Genomic DNA, 7,630 nt, shown 5'->3' with positions numbered 1-7,630 from the left:
TGATTGATCTTATAATGATATAACAATTTATGTATCTATTTCAGAATTAACCATGAATACAAAATGAAATCGACAGAGAAAATGGGATTGACGAAAAATTCATTAGCAGGAATCACGCCACAACATCATATCAGAACAAAAGTTATCTACAATTGCCTCATTTTTTTTTACTTAGACGATGTACAGTGTAAAATTGAAAATAATTAGAATTACATAAATGTAAATAAACAATAAACAACAAAACAGTTTTATTACTATTATTAGTTCAAAAAACAGGATCGTTGAAACAACAAAATCAAATTTTAGTTTCAATATAACACCTTTTATTATTTAAAAAAATTGCATTTGTAGATTTGACCAATCGTATTTTTGTTTCGAAAAAAATATGCATTGGTTTTGACAGCAGATTGATTCCGGGCAATTTTAGAAACAAAAAACTTCATTGTTGATATGAATTTCTGAATTTGTTGAATCAACAAAATTTGCAGGTAAGCGCTGAGTCAACAATAAAATTTGTTGAATCTATGCAGAATTCCTTTGGTTTTACAATATATTTTTCTGCGTGATAGAGCTGTACTTAAAATAGAAAGTTTACGGACACTGAAAAGAGTACTTTGGATAATTTGGATGAATTTAGGAAAATACTGTAATAGAATATTAGGGTAGGATTTCCCTACCATCATTTTTTTTTCAATTAGTAAATTTCTAAAATATGTTTAGGTGAAGACAACAATGTAGGAGTTTGTGGTGGAATTCTTGAATTTTTTCAAGTGGAAAGTATGTGATCGTAGGAATTCATATCGTTTTTCTTTGACGAATTTCTTAAAATATATTCAGGAGTGAATTGAAAATGTCAAAAGGTTAGACAAACGAGAAACTCATGTGTGCGCAGTAGGCCGTCCGTTATTTTGCAAAAAATGGAAATGTTATAAGTTCGTCAGTGGAAAATGATCGTTTTAGCTAAGAAATGCTCGTGTCAAAATTTGAAGTTCATATCTCATGACTAAGTGGTCCCTCAAGGGGCCTAAATTGTCAAAAATGGTATGGGACCAAAAAAAACATGAATTTTTTTCTCAACGAAAAATACGCTATTCTACTAAAACCGGTGATTTTAGGACCCTTAAGGGCCGAAAATGTGCTTAGAATTGCGATATCTCTACTTGTTTTTGAGTTATTGAACAAAATAGGGTAGGGTTCCTTCGGGATCTAAAAAAATGGTCAAAAATGCTGATTTTTCGGTTGTTTTTTGTCAATAACTCAGAAACGAGTAGAGATATTGCAAATCTAGGCACATTTTCAGTCCTTTAGGGTCCTAAAATCACCGGTTTTAGTAGAATAGCCTATTTTTTCGTCGAAAAAAAATATCATGTGTTTTGGTCCCATACCATTTTTGTCAACTTTAGGCCCCTTGAGGGACCACTTAGCCTTGAGATATGGACTTCAAATTTTGACACGATCGTTTCTTAGCTAAAACGATCATTTTACACTAACGAACTTATAACATTTCTAGTTTTTGCAAAATAAGGGACGGCCTAGTGCGCAGCCAACTTTTATGCTAAATTTCTGTAAAAAGACGTTTGTTGTCTGGATTTCATCAGATTATTCACCAACATACTCTGGGCTAGTGATATTAGGTGAAATATTTTTTTTTTTTTTCAAATACATAAGTTCTGAAAAATACTTTTTTTTTCTTCAACTGTTGCAACAATATGTTTAGCCCTAGGTTAATTGATTTCGGGACCCATACTCTCGAATCGAAAGACCCAAAGGTAGAATTCACATTTTGCAAGTATTTTGGGAGTGCAAATTGATCCCAGGTCCTCGGAGTACTTTAACCATCACACCAGGTCCGCTATTGACCAGATCTATCTGGTAGAATTTTTGGCATAATAATCTAGAGATGATTTGTTATATTTTTCGAATTTCAAGTTTGCGGATGCCTTCATATTTAATGAGTGCGCATACATTTCTTTAGTATTCTTTTCAATTTCTATACGAGTTTTACTGAGTATTTTCTGATAAATTCAATTATCTATCAGTTTTAGAATTAGATTTTAGGCTTTCTCCAGGAGATACGCTATTCACCAAAGCTTGAGTGGTAAATATTTGGCTGATGTATCCATATCATTGCTTTAGGTTTCTGAAACAATCGGCATTATTGCATCTTATAGCATAGTCGCAATGATGTAACACATTATTGGTGTGGTTTTATTTGGCCATTGGAGCAATCTAGTTAGGTTATCTCTCTCTCTTTCTTCTTGGCGTAACGTCCTCATTGGGATAAAGCCTGCTTCTCAGCTCGAAGATACTCTATGCCCAAGGAAGTCAAGGAAATTTCCTTTACGAAAAGTTCCTGGACCGACCGGGAATCGAACCCGTCACCCTCAGCATGGTCATGCTGAATACCCGTGCGTTTACCGCCTCGGCTATATGGGCCCTGGTTATATTGGTCTTTTTAGGTTATCGGTGTAATTTATTATTCAAATTTTCAATATAGGTAGCGAAAAATTAAAAAAATACATATAAATGGCACTGTAGCAAAAGGAGCTAGGTGATGGGAGTCTTTATGGAAATGTAATACACGCCACCGCAAACACGCAGTATCAATTCGCACAAAATTGATGTAACTGCAAAATTCTGCGGAACTTTTTTCGAAAATTTCGTTTCGTTTCGAAAAATACCGGGTGAACTCGAATTTCGTATCGATCTCACGAAACATTTTTGAATTTCGTTTCGTTTCGTACCGCATCGTATCAGAAATTGTATATTTCGTTTCGTTTCGTTTCGCCTTGAAAAAATCCCATACCGCATACCCTTATACCTGATACCTGAGAGAAAGGGCCATAAGGCACAAGGCTTCCTACCAAGTGCTTGATTTTCCCCGGAAAATCCACGAACAGCAAGCACCCAACGGGGGACCGAAGGTGTCCGGCCATCATAAAAACCACAGCTGACAAGTTACAGTACAGGTAGCGCAGCTGAACCTGAACAACTCTGTGACGCAGACCAGCAACTGCTATGTCAGGCAGTTGCTGAGTGGGGGACGGATATTGCCATCATAGTAGACTCATACCGAGTACCCGACAGTAACGGCTAATGGGTCGGGAAAAATGACGGTGATACACGCATACCAGGAACCTACATATTATCGAACTTGCATGAACCTAAAATCTTTTTCCATAGGGTTTCAGCTTATGGTCTTACCTTTCAGAAAAGCCTTTGTTCAAAATATTCTATCGGTAATAATTGAAATAAATCAAGTTTGAAGATTTTCTATCAAATAGGGTATGTTCAGAGCATAATTTTGTATATCATCCCGAACTGCAAACAACAAGGCATCGTGCGTGACCTGTCACATACCCGATGATCTCTTCTTAGTTTTATAAACATTATATTCACTTGTCATTTCTCCGGCATCTGTGTTATATGATCAGCCCAATGGGGTCTGCCGTGGTTCATTAGTTCATTTTTTTTATATTTTGCGGGCTTCGTGGTCATGCGATTAGTGGTGGTAAACATTTAGGTGTATATGTAGTAAGTCATGGAGTGAGACTCGGGAAAAACTTTTCGTGAAACGAAAAATTCCCAACTAGCTTCTGTGTGTTGTCGAATATATGATGATAGTAATATTCAGTCTGTTCAGCGTCTGTCTGAAGACGGTGTTGTGGTGACCCTCCATAACCCAGGCAAGAAGATGGTCGGCAGACCGACGCCGAACGCCGGAAGGAACCGGCGGATGGCAGGACCGAGGGCGGAATCTTCAGCAGGAGTTTGGAAGACGATGGATGGACAGCGATAAAACTTGAATTGAACTGCGACCGGACGGACGACCAGGATCAACGACGGCGAGCCAACAGATAACAGGAACGGCCAGTGGACAGCAGACTTGACTAACGGATACAGAGTAGTACTTGGTAGGGCTTGATCTTCGGAAAGTGCCGGCGGGTCAACGGATGGTAAGAACGGACACCGGACAGCAGACTTGATTTGACCTTCGGCGAGCCAACGGATTGGAGCAACAGATAACAGACAGCAGGCTTGACTACAACAGAGAATTTGGAGAGACAAGTCGTGAAAACCAATCGATCTTTTATTTCTCTGTCCTTGCGCCGAAAATTAAGTAGTCAAGCCTGCTGTCCGTATCCGTTCTTGTTATCCGCTGGTTAGCCGTCACTCGTGAAGATCAATTCAAGCCCCACCGTCAGTCAATCTCGCCGAACGGTGTCCGTTCCTGCAGTTCCTGCCATCCGTTGTCTCGCAACCACTTCCCGAAGATCAAGCCCAACCAAGCCATACCCTGTCGCCCGTAGTCAAGCCTGCTGTCTGTTATCTGTTGCTCCAATCCGTTGGCTCGCCGAAGGTCAAATCAAGTCTGCTGTCCGGTGTCCGTTCTTACCATCCGTTGACCCGCCGGCACTTTCCGAAGATCAAGCCCTACCAAGTACTACTCTGTATCCGTTAGTCAAGTCTGCTGTCCACTGGCCGTTCCTGTTATCTGTTGGCTCGCCGTCGTTGATCCTGGTCGTCCGTCCGGTCGCAGTTCAATTCAAGTTTTATCGCTGTCCATCCATCGTCTTCCAAACTCCTGCTGAAGATTCCGCCCTCGGTCCTGCCATCCGCCGGTTCCTTCCGGCGTTCGGCGTCGGTCTGCCGACCATCTTCTTGCCTGGGTTATGGAGGGTCACCACAGGTGTGAATTGCCATATTTGTTTAACATTTTAAGTAACATGAACATTCGCCGGTGCGATTTCCACACCAGCCATCTTATTTACCCCTACCGCAATATCGCAGCTTTTTCCATCAGACTTTATTTACGTGGTTAGCTTAAGTTATGCCATCGTCCTGCTAACAATTGGGTGGAAAACAATTAAGAAGCATTAACGAGGGCAGCAATGTGTGTGTGGTGAGGCACACAGTATACCAGAAGACGAGGCACGCTATTAAACAATGTAAACTTCAATTTTGGACGTCAACTTGTGACGTCATCCTTATCGTCCTTTTACTTGGATGAAATTGATGAGGAGCAATCAATCGTTCAAAAAGTCATTATAGAACATATTATTTTCAAAAACCCGTATTTTAGTGAACAATTAAAGTTGCTTTATGAAAATTTCACTGCAACGTCAGAAAATATAGGAAACTATGTGGTCGAAATTTGAATAATTGTAATCCAGTGATTTGGGCCACAACCATCGTCAAAGTTGAAGTACTTATTTGGATGTCCACAGTTTTCACTCCGTATTATATTGACCATAATGAAGCACCGGTGCAGCAGATAAGCTTACGTTAATTCGTTCCATTCCATGTTTAGTTCTAAGTTTTTAATAAACAATTAATATTGTTGCTAAGCTCATGTATCTGAGAGCTGGCGCGGGCTGCATCAGACGTACTCGTACTAGTGAAGGACGCCGAGCGAAAGTGCTTCATTTACACATTTTTGGCGGAGCAAGTCCTTGCACTAGCGTGTGCAGGAATCTTGCCTAAGGGGGGGGGGGGTGTAGGTCACTACAATGATGGTGTAATATATGATCATGGTGCGAAATAGAATCAAGGTGTCACACACAATATGAAATCCCAATATGGGGTTTCAACATGCTGTGGCCATTTTTATTAAAAAGCATTTATAAATTGACCAGTTGATTTTTATCGAGCCTTGAAGAAGGTCCGATCCGAGGACCGAAACGTCGGCGAAGATAAGAAACAATCAACGCTAAAACGAAACACTGCCTAAGCCGAAATCCGAAATTGTAAATCTTCAAGTACTTAACATTGGGATACTGGAGGAGGCTTTGATAAACGTATCGTATAACTGGCAGTTCGAGTGTTCGACTCTTTGGATGCACTGAATGTTGAATTTTTCAGCTAAGCAGTCAATAAACTCTTTTAACGAATTATTTAGTTAGTTCAACAGACATAGAACGAACAAAAATTTTTCCTTTGAAGATGACAAGATGTTTCTTGTCCAAACGTAAAGAAACGCATACCAGGAACCTAAGTATTATCAAACTTGCATGAACCAAAACTCCTTTTTTAGCATTTCACACCGTCTTCTGCCAGACGCTGAACAGACTGAATACCACCATATAACCACCATATAACAAACAACACACAGAAGCTAGTAAGGAATTTTTCGTTTCACGAAAGTTTCTTCAGAATCTTACTCCAAGACTTACTACACATACACCTAAACGTATAACTCCACTAACCGCATGACCTCGAAGCTCACAAAATAAAAAAATGAGCTAATTAACCACGACAGACCCCCTTGGGCTGATCATATAACACAGATGCCGGAAAAATGGCAAGTGAATATAATGTTTATAAAACTAAGAAGAGATCATCGGGTATGTGACAGGTCACGCACGATGCCTTGTTGTTTGCAGTTCGGAATGATCAACAAAATTATGCTCTGAATATACCTCATTTGATAGAAAATCTTCAAACTTGATTTATTTCAATTTTTACCGATAGAATATTTTGAACAAAGGCTTTTCTGAAAGGTAAGACCATAAGCTGAAACCCTATGGAAAAAGATTTTAGGTTCATGCAAGTTCGATAATATGTAGGTTCCTGGTATGCGTGTGATATGGACGAGTTGTGTGGTCGCCAAGATAAACGGGGTCTTTTTTTGTAGCTGCTATGTGCCCCGCGACCACTGCAATCGAGCAGCAGCTCATGCAGTTTCTGGACTGCAGCCAAGACCTACGGCTCTCCATGACCATCTAGAAGGCATTGCTTCGGAGAGGGTATAGTGCACATCGCACCTTCCAAGATAGCTGCGTAGCCTTGCAGCAACAAACATCATGACACGAGGACGGAGGACACCAAGGTATTGTGCTGCCCAGTTACCAGCTCTCAGCCGATGAGGCGGCATTTCACCCAAGCTCGTCTTGACACATCCTCAAGACAAGAATGTCCGGAATATGGAGCATTTCTTGCAAACATAATATACATGGCTGCCAAAGGCAAGCTTATCATCGATCATCAACCTTAAGTGTTCGACGAAGCGCTTCGAAGTTATAATGGAATCACCAACACAGATCACCGCTGCACGATTGTGAGCACCTGTGTTTTGTGGTAAGCAAATTCCAGTCCTCATCAAATTATTAATTTATCCATAATAAATCCTTTTATAAGTTTTTTTTTTATTTTTTAATTTATTATCATTAGGAGGATTACCTCCCTTTTTAGGATTTTTACCCAAATGATAGAACTACGATCGAAAGGGCAGCAGTCAATCCCACTTCTTCGATCGATTCACCATAGAATCTAGCGCCACTCCCACCAGAAACTCCTTAACACCTCGTCGTAGACGACATTCCATAACACCGGACCCAGGATTGAATCTTGAGAGATTCCAAAAGTAACGTGAAAGCACTTCCGATCCTCCTATAATATGTCGTAAGCCGGTACTTGATTCTGGAAGTAACTTCCGATAATCTTGTACAGGTACCCGGGTATCTCCAGGAAGGCGAACTGGTTGCTCGAGAGACCATTTACATGCTCGGTGTACCTCAAAATTCTGTTCAAGATGATCTTTTCGTGTACCTTCCGAGCTGTGACGATCAAGCATATTGGTCTATATGCCAACGGATCTCCGGGTAGTTTCCCCGCCTTTGGGAATAGAACC

General features: G+C 40.3%; 1 long non-coding RNA gene across 1 annotated transcript; it reads left to right on the top strand.

Moving 5' to 3' along the window:
• The first annotated feature begins 3,126 nt into the window (after positions 1-3,126).
• Positions 3,127-6,519, top strand: LOC134286427 (uncharacterized). Its single transcript, XR_009996895.1, has 2 exons — positions 3,127-3,659; positions 4,691-6,519. It is a non-coding gene; the product is annotated as an uncharacterized LOC134286427 (long non-coding RNA).
• The last annotated feature ends 1,111 nt before the right edge of the window (positions 6,520-7,630 follow it).

This window comes from Aedes albopictus, chromosome 2, assembly GCF_035046485.1.
Source record: "Aedes albopictus strain Foshan chromosome 2, AalbF5, whole genome shotgun sequence".
Classification (NCBI taxonomy): domain Eukaryota; kingdom Metazoa; phylum Arthropoda; class Insecta; order Diptera; family Culicidae; genus Aedes; species Aedes albopictus.
The sequence above is the reverse complement of the archived record's forward strand: the minus strand, read 5'-3'. Positions and strand labels throughout refer to the sequence as shown.